Source organism: Stigmatopora nigra, chromosome 10 (assembly GCF_051989575.1).
Source record: "Stigmatopora nigra isolate UIUO_SnigA chromosome 10, RoL_Snig_1.1, whole genome shotgun sequence".
NCBI classification, from domain to species: domain Eukaryota; kingdom Metazoa; phylum Chordata; class Actinopteri; order Syngnathiformes; family Syngnathidae; genus Stigmatopora; species Stigmatopora nigra.
Genome location: NC_135517.1, coordinates 4,855,556 through 4,864,316, shown reverse-complemented (window position 1 = coordinate 4,864,316; position 8,761 = coordinate 4,855,556). Strand labels below are relative to the sequence as shown.

The following is an 8,761-nucleotide window of genomic DNA, read 5'->3' as shown; positions in this document are numbered from 1 at the left end:
CAACACATTAATCGATAACTGTTTTTAAACATTCTTATCTTGTTCCTCTCAACCTCATCTACCAACCTGCGTCTCTCTCTCTTTCTCTCTCTCTTTCACTCTCTCGCTCTTTTCTTCCTCCTCCTCTGCTACCCCTCTTCTTGCTGCAGTGTGGAATTTTCCAAGCTGCAGTATCTGAGCTCATACTGATGAAGAAAGGTGATGAGGAAAGGAAAAGCTGGTAAGGTAAAGCGTGAAAAAGGAAAAAGAAAACAAACAGTGTTTTGAATGGCTTCTCATCTTTCTCCTTGAATCTAGTGGAAGAATTCCACTACATTAAAGTACATGGTGTGCATGTAGAAAGAACTAGCTGTACGCAAAACATATCCAGTCAGTTAATGTCCTTAAAATAATATCTTTAGCACTATGAGTTTTAAAAAATATATTTTTTAATGCTTTCTGTAAAGAAACACAATAAACTGGTGCAGAAGAACAGTAATATTCTTGTTACAGTGACATCATCCCAATAGTCAATTCAGAATGATATTTACAGCAGTCAATGAGAAATCTGAGCATAAGATTTTAAGAATGAAAGAAGACACCATTATTGTTAAATGGCATGTTTTAAAGGTTTCATGAACAAAGTGTTCCTTTCGTCACTCTTTGTTTTTTATTTGATGATGAAAATCAACACTGTTAAGATGATGGCTGAAAATTCAGACAGTATTTAACAGGAAACTAATATATCTGAACTTTGAGGGTGTCTTTCTTGTGCAATGAATGCACGTGTGTAAATGCGAGAAACCTTAGTCACTCATCTCTAGTTAATCCCCTGCCGCCATTTGTTGCACTCATTTGGTCACATTGTGGTGCCAAGAGAAACTAGACCCGGCAGGCCTTCGTGACAGAGAGGCTTTAATGGGGATCCTGAGGGGCTTGGGATTTGGGCCAGAGGGGGCAGCGGGCTGGTGCCAGTCGTCTGTGCCTCTACTATGTTCAGCGCAAAAAGCAAAGTGAGCCTTCAAAAGAATGCATTTGTACCATAATCAGCTCCCAGGCAAACGAGTGGTACAGTTCGACATGTTCTCACAGGAGTTTTATAAAGTTATACCTGACCTTAAGAAAACACCCAGATAATTAATGATCCAAGTTATGATGGGCCATAATGTAAAAATTCCGTCTCTCAATACGAAAGTTGCAAAACAAGAAATATAGAAAATTCAAATAATGTATAATTAACTTATATTTCGTACAAAATTTGTGTACTCATTTTAAATGGTGATGGGAGTTGAGTTGGAAAGTGACTCTACTTATGAAAAGTGACTCTACTTATGAAAAGAAAATCACAAAACCACTTTTATAGCAAATTCACTTTGTAGGCTATGACTTCAACATGTTTTAATAAGGACAAAGCATTTTATGAATGATTTATTCAGTTCAAGGTCATGACAGATGGCTAAAGCCCATCCGACTTGACTCATTGCAAAAACTGGACAACCCCGTGCCAGTCAGACTCAGGGTGATTATGAAAAGTGCATGAGCGAGAATCGATTCCATGCCAGCTGTACAAAAGCACCTATGGTATTTGGACCACTACACTAACAGTAGCTAAGCACTGCATTTTGAAGCCTGTTGAAAGACCAAATTTGGTGTAAGCCAAATCTCAATTATGAGCAAACTTTTGATAGATTCTATACACATTTGACATTTTTCAGTTCATACTACAAGAATGGAGCGTGTGATCTTTTGTGTGGGAATACATTTTTTGCCAAGTCTATGTTCTGTGGTTTCAGCTTGTCTGACTCAATTTGTCAATTGTAATAATCCTACAGTTGCATAATCTTGACCCTCTTGATGACAAGCGGCGGTAAATCCCAGAGATCAAGAATGAATCTGACAAAAGGAGGACAGTATAGAACAAAGATTGGATAAAATAGAACAGGTTGTGGGTGTATTACAGCTTGGCTGGCCGGCAGAAAAGGACATCAGGACCATTTCTCTGAGAACACAGACTCACTGAGAATGCTGAGGTGGCAGACAGAGGAGGCCTTGCCAGTAAAAGAGTGAGGTTTACTCGGAAAAGTCATTTCACCACATGTCCAGTTGGTTTGTGATTGCTGAAAAGCCTGGAAAGTGAAACGCTGTGATATGAGATAACGCAAATGGGAAACTGGGGTATTCCATCCAAGTAAGTCTAAACTAAACCATTTAATCAAGATGTGAGATACAATATTCCCAACAGAGCAACGTATAATATTCTTTTCGTCCATTCATGACAAAATTAACAAGCAATCTACAGTCTTACCAGGACATGAGTATATTAAAAAATAACGAATTTAGAGCCAGAGTTCAAGCTCAAGAGGATACACTCTTAATAAGACCAAGTTTAAATATAGTTGGAAATGAAGGAACTGAGACAGAATAATTTAACAAACACTTCTCGCCATCCATGAGCTGTCGCAAGAATAATTTCCAACAACTGCCTACAAAAACATCTAAAATATCTCTAGTGAGCACATATCAACCCCAGGCTTGTTGCCCATTTTAATAGACGAGGTAAAGGGTTTCCGGAGTATAAATACATTTCAGTTGATCTGAGTTTAACGGTCAGAAGGCTATATTCATCCCATATCAGAAGGATTAAGGTTGGCAACAACGATGCACTTTATGCCCCCCCTTCATACTTCAACCTTCCTTCTCCCTTCACACCCATGAGGCAACTAAATGACATGCCCTGTATGCATTAGTGTGAAAGCTTAGCTTGCTGTATTTGCCATGCTGTGAGAACATTGTTGGTATAAAGCTAGGACATGTTAAAGATCCATCCATAAGCCGACTGGTTATGGAGGCGCATGTTCATTTGCAAGACACTGTTTGAATGTTTTTCTTTGCTTTCCATACTTTTCCTGGAGCCTTTGAATAAGAGTCCCTTATCTTCATTTTGAAAGGGCTGGACAATAGAAAACATAGATTGCAAATTTAATAGTGTACAAATTTGCTCTTTTGTTCTCAGGTCATAGTACATTATGATAAAACAGTATCATAGTAATCTGATTAGATGAATTTGGCTCTGAAAATGTTTTGCTTCCTCATGGCAGAAGAAAATAAATATTACTTGAATCACTACACTATCTAGAAGACATTTGACTAAATCTTCACTACAGTGTAAATATGATTGGACCAAAAGATCATATCTATAGGTGATAGAAACCTTTGATAGTGTGATTGTGAACTCTTTCATTTTCTGTTTCAATTGTTGGAAACTGAAGTATAACATTCCTTGGCCAAATTTGGACTTCTGCTTTCCAAATTAGTGACGCAAAACCTGGAAAACCGGAGTTTTCAAGACAAGTGGGTGGCAGATTGTATGCTTCTTAATGTAAAACAAACAAACAAAACAGGCTCTTGCATAGTTGAGAGGACAATTGGTGTTTGGTGTTAACCAAGGATGAGCGTAAATTAGAATGTAACAAAACAAACACAAGGTGCCGCCGCGGTGAATGTTGCATGGTCGTGCAGGGCATAACGTCATTTTTCAAATGTCAGCACCAGTCTAAACCAGAGGGTGCGCCGCAACAACGTGCCAGTCTACAATAAATCTACACTTGGCATGTAAAAACACTTCACTGAATGATTTTCTTCCTTGGACCTCTCTTATGAAATTAAATAGAAATAACTAATGAAAGTAACTTAGTTGGTTGGTGCCCACCAATTTCAGACCAAACACCACTTGTTGACCCATCACAAACAGAAATTCACACTCAAATAACTCTTTCCTGTGAAGTTACATGTCAGATAACCTGTCACCACCACCTAAAGTCAACATGAAACTCATCCCTGCCCGGAAAATATGTCTGCTGGGTTATGCTTGGCATGCAAGAACGGATCTTTCTTTCTAAGACATTCATCTCTTGTGGTAAGCTAGCAAGTCAGCAGCCTTTACCTGACCTGGAAACCTTGTGAGCATTACCTCAAAGGGTAAAAGATAGCCAAGGCAAAGGGGTCATTGACTCAACAGACGTCCCAACAGGAACATTTAGCTTACATAATTTTCACTGAAACTAATCTAATGCCGACAAATTCAGCTGTGCAAACCAAGTCAACTCATATATATATATATATATATATATATATATATATATATATATATATATATATATATATATATATATATATATATATATATATATATATATATATATATATATATATATATATATATATATATATATATATATATATATATATATATATATATATATATATATATATATATATATATATATATATATATATATATATATATATATATATATATATATATATATATATATATATATATATATATATATATATATATATATATATATATATATATATATATATATATATATATATATATATATATATATATATATATAATGCTGCATTTAATTTTGTATTTAATCTATCTGAATGTTCAATGTTTGTTGCACTATTTACATCAACAGTCACATATTACATTTTGTACAGTACTAGTGGCCTCATGTGACTGTTCACTGTTATCTATCCCAGCTATCCTCCTCATGTTCTTTGGGGTTGGAACAAGATAATGTTACCCGTGTGCTACTTAAAAGCAGGTTTGATAGATCAGTTCAGCACTCACAATAAAGATACAATAGTGTGTATTCCTCCAAGAACTTTAGCTGTGAGCTTAACACAATACGCACGGCCTGTTTTTGAGGCCCGCAAGAGGAAAAGGGAGGGTGGAATTGTAAAAGGATCTCCTCCATTGACCTCGTCTGACTCACGTGCAGGAGATGAGAGGACCTGCAGGGGCTTCAAAATGAGGTCTATCCAAGGAATTGGAAAGATAAAAGATCCTGTTTTAAGCTTTAAGAAGAAAGAATGAATTTAATTGGACTGATAAAACTCTATCATTATCCTTAGGTTAGGTTTTTTAAAATGACCAGAAATATTGAGGCATTACTTTTGTCTTTTTTTAGCAACTATGAAGGTCTAGAAGGTAAAAAAAAAAATTATAGAATCTTTAATTGAACTGTAATTTGATTATGGATATATATATAAATAGGAAGAATATAGAAAGGACATAACACACATGATGTCATCTAACTCAATCTATTTACAAGTGTTAATCGATTGACACCTTTGAGTATAAATAGGTCAGAAGTAGGCTGGTGGGGGTACTTTTGTTGTGAGCTTTCCATGATGGAAGGGAAGGCCAGCAAAGGTTAAAAAAAAAGAAGGAAAACACCAATCACATTGGCATTCAGCACTCGTTCAGGATTCATTCCCTGGCTATATTAAGGCTTAAAGATGGAGTGGTCAATGAAATTCTTGCCTAATGAAAAAGGCCTGGTACTTTGAGTCCTAGTTTGGATCACGTTACGATGCTGTCTATCAGCAACTCGAGCGTGTGAGACAAGACGTGGTCATACAAGTGGTACGTAGACCACCTTGTAGCGTTCTGATTACAAACCTAGAAGAGAAGCCATTGATTTACAAGATATACTATAATCACCCTAAACAAACATGACCAAATATTATTATTTTTTGTGTGATAAGGGATCCATCAGTCAATTTATTCATTTATTCATCAATTTAGAGTGTCTAACCATCAATTGATGTGCTGAAAACAAAATGCAAAGCCAAATTCAGCAACAATGTTTAAACAAATACAATTGGCCTTTACCACATATATTTTATTGCTGTACTGAGGCCTGATATTGATTTTCTTCCTCATATGGTGTTGTGCAATGGAATGTAGCTACATGATGAAGATGAGGGTTAGTAAGTTGTTTACAGGGACAAACAGAGTTAATTATAAAATCTTTGTTTAAATTTGTTTCACTTATTTTTTTGAGGAAGAGTCAGAAATATTATAAACTGCTTGGTCGTTGTAAAAATATATTTGATTGTACTGAACATAAAATATAGATTCACAACCAAAGAAAATACGAATTAAAGGAGGCCTAAAAAAGTAACGTGTCATGGGCTTCATAATCTTAAGTTTATGTTCGGCCACAATAGCACCCGAAAAGAGGAAGTAGAATGGCACGGGGCGGCTTAAATACAGGAAATGCAAGTGTGCACACTGCCAAGCAAACTGCATATCCTGTTATTTGTCTCATGTTGAAAAAGTAACTTAGTTACAGAAAGACGGCAAGACAAAGACGGATGTGACTTTGTCATCACAAAGTTTAAACGAGAGACAAACACATACATACATTTTTTTTTTAAATCACAAAACAATAGTCATGGAATAAAGTTTCATTATGTGCAACTGACACTCGTTCTTTCCATTTTGAAATTGTCATGGGAAATTTATTTTTAAACATCTTTATGAACTCTTGTAGCTTGCGTACATCCACATAAAATAAACACCTCACGTGTCGTGCTGGGAGCGGTGAGTTCAGGCTGTGTGAAAAAGGTGTGGAATAATAAAGTAAGGAGTGCCGTTGGGACTTCTCAAGAAAAAGGGAAAAACAATGCCCCTCATTTTCTTGGGGATTCCTGCATTTATGACAGCTACATTGAATAAGATCCTATAAGTCATTTAAAGAATATCCATCCATTTTTTTCCAGTACTTATTCTCATTTTGTTTGCCACTTGACTTTGGCTAAACAACTCCACTGGTCTTAGACTAATATTACTTGAAATGTGAAATATGAAACTGCTCTGACGATGCCATATATTAAAACATCTTGCCACATTTTCTCGTACAGGGACTTGGCCTTAATTTTGTCAAAGGTCAAGTTGTCGATCAGATGTCAAGTACATGAAATTCATGTTATAAAAGTTATGTTCTAAACAACAAGTAACCTGTCCTAAAATAATTAGAATCCACTATGATTTATTAATTTTCTTATGATATAAATTCATTGACTTTATCATTGTGCTAGTGAAGTGGTACAAATAACCCAACACTTTTTCAAATGAATGGATAAGGTCCATCGCTGGTTCTATAAAACTATTTTTGAATAACTGTTTTGTAGGAAAAGGTTGCCCTCTGGTGAGGACAACTTGGGCACGTATTGTATTTTTCTTTTTATATTAACGTCTATAATTTGTAAAAAGACACATATTTATGTAATGTGGGTAAAGGATAATATTTAACAAAAATATCAGAGTATTCTAAGATTAACAATGATTCATGATTAAGATGACATACCATGCACCATAACTGTGAAATAAAGTTTCTCAATTGTTCACGTCGTTGATATCTTATTTTGGAAACTTTCCACTTTTTTAAATAAAAAGAGCAAAAGGAATATCCATTCAAATCTGCCGAAACCCGGGATCGAACCAGGGACCTTTAGATCTTCAGTCTAACGCTCTCCCAACTGAGCTATTTCGGCGTGAGATGTACTACTTTCCTAACAGTTTCAAAGCGAAAATACAGACGAAATTGCAGTCATTGACTTGTATCTCTCTGGGTATAATTCCAGTTGCCTCTTCTACATAATCAAAATAGAAAAAAAACGACACCAGTATGTCAAAATTCATTGCAATTTTTACTGAACTGCAACACATGAATTATCAAGACAACGCAATGTTGACATTTGAACAGAAGAAGGCGCTCTTGCTCTACACATCAACTACAATAGTGGATAAATAGGCCTCAATGTCCCCCTGCATGTTGCGCATAATTAGTTGGGATAAGCTCCAGCATCCCTTCCAATTTCTAGTGGTAGAGGTGTGTGAAGACTTGCACTACCAGATTATTTTAGTGGTTAAAAGAGAAACTCAGCAATTTATCTTCCTCACCCATTAAAAGAAATATCATAATATATTTAAAAGAGTTATATAAGACTGGGGTGCCTCTGTGGGTGACCCAGCAGGTATTCTGCTCTGCTTGGCATACCTGGAATAGAATGTCATTGCTCTCTAATTGTGACATATTCGATGACACTAAAAGAAAATGATAGAACAATTAATCACAAGATACAAAATAAATCAAAAGTCATTTAGGTGAAAATTTTAGACTTTAATTGTGCCCTATCTGAGTAAATATGTGCTGTGTTGCATTTGTACGGTTCATTGTCAGTTAATGAGGGGAATTGCAGGGGGAGATTGGTCCAGGTATGATATTGTGATGTTTATCAAGTGGAAATAAAATGGTCGGACAACATTTTTTTTCATTGTGAATGCAGATGTGAATAACAGTTGCTTTTTCTTTCATCATTTTTATTTTGTTGTTGGTAGCAAGATTAGAGGGATATTAAAATTAAAATTTGATATTGATTATTCTTGCTTACAATGTCAATTATACATTTACTCACTTGATGTCAACACACTCAATGATGTGTCAAGTGTGGATGTCATCGTCCTATCTGCAAAAAGTCCTGAGGCAAGAAAATGCCTTCTGGCTGGCCGGGGGGTAGGTAGATCAAAAAGAAGGAGGAGGCCCAGGTTTTGACAGCGGACGAGCCAGGCAAAATGCCTCTCGGGTGACATCGATCAGTAGAAGTTGGTTTCAAAGAGAGAAAAAAAAGAAGAAAATGCTGGTGTATATATTTAAATCATGCATTATTTATATGCTGTATGGTTGAACATTTCAGAAGTGGTACCCACCAGATGACTTTTCTGTGTTCAAAGTGTTGAGGTCACGTATTTACATAATAAATCATGACCTCACACCATGACCAATTTCAAAACTTACCATTTGCAGACCATTTTGGCTTGCAAATGCAATTCCAATCAAAGAAGCTACACAGATAACATACTTCTTCCAGGGCACACTCTCATTTGACCTATCTTATGCGTGAAGTGGTTTCAAAA

The 8,761-nt window shown here is 35.8% G+C and overlaps 1 non-coding gene across 1 annotated transcript; it reads right to left on the bottom strand.

Annotated features, from left to right (window-relative positions):
* Window positions 1–7,265: 7,265 nt before the first annotated feature.
* trnaf-gaa (transfer RNA phenylalanine (anticodon GAA)) lies at window positions 7,266–7,338 on the bottom strand. The gene has a single exon. It is a non-coding gene; the product is annotated as a tRNA-Phe (tRNA).
* Window positions 7,339–8,761: the final 1,423 nt, after the last annotated feature.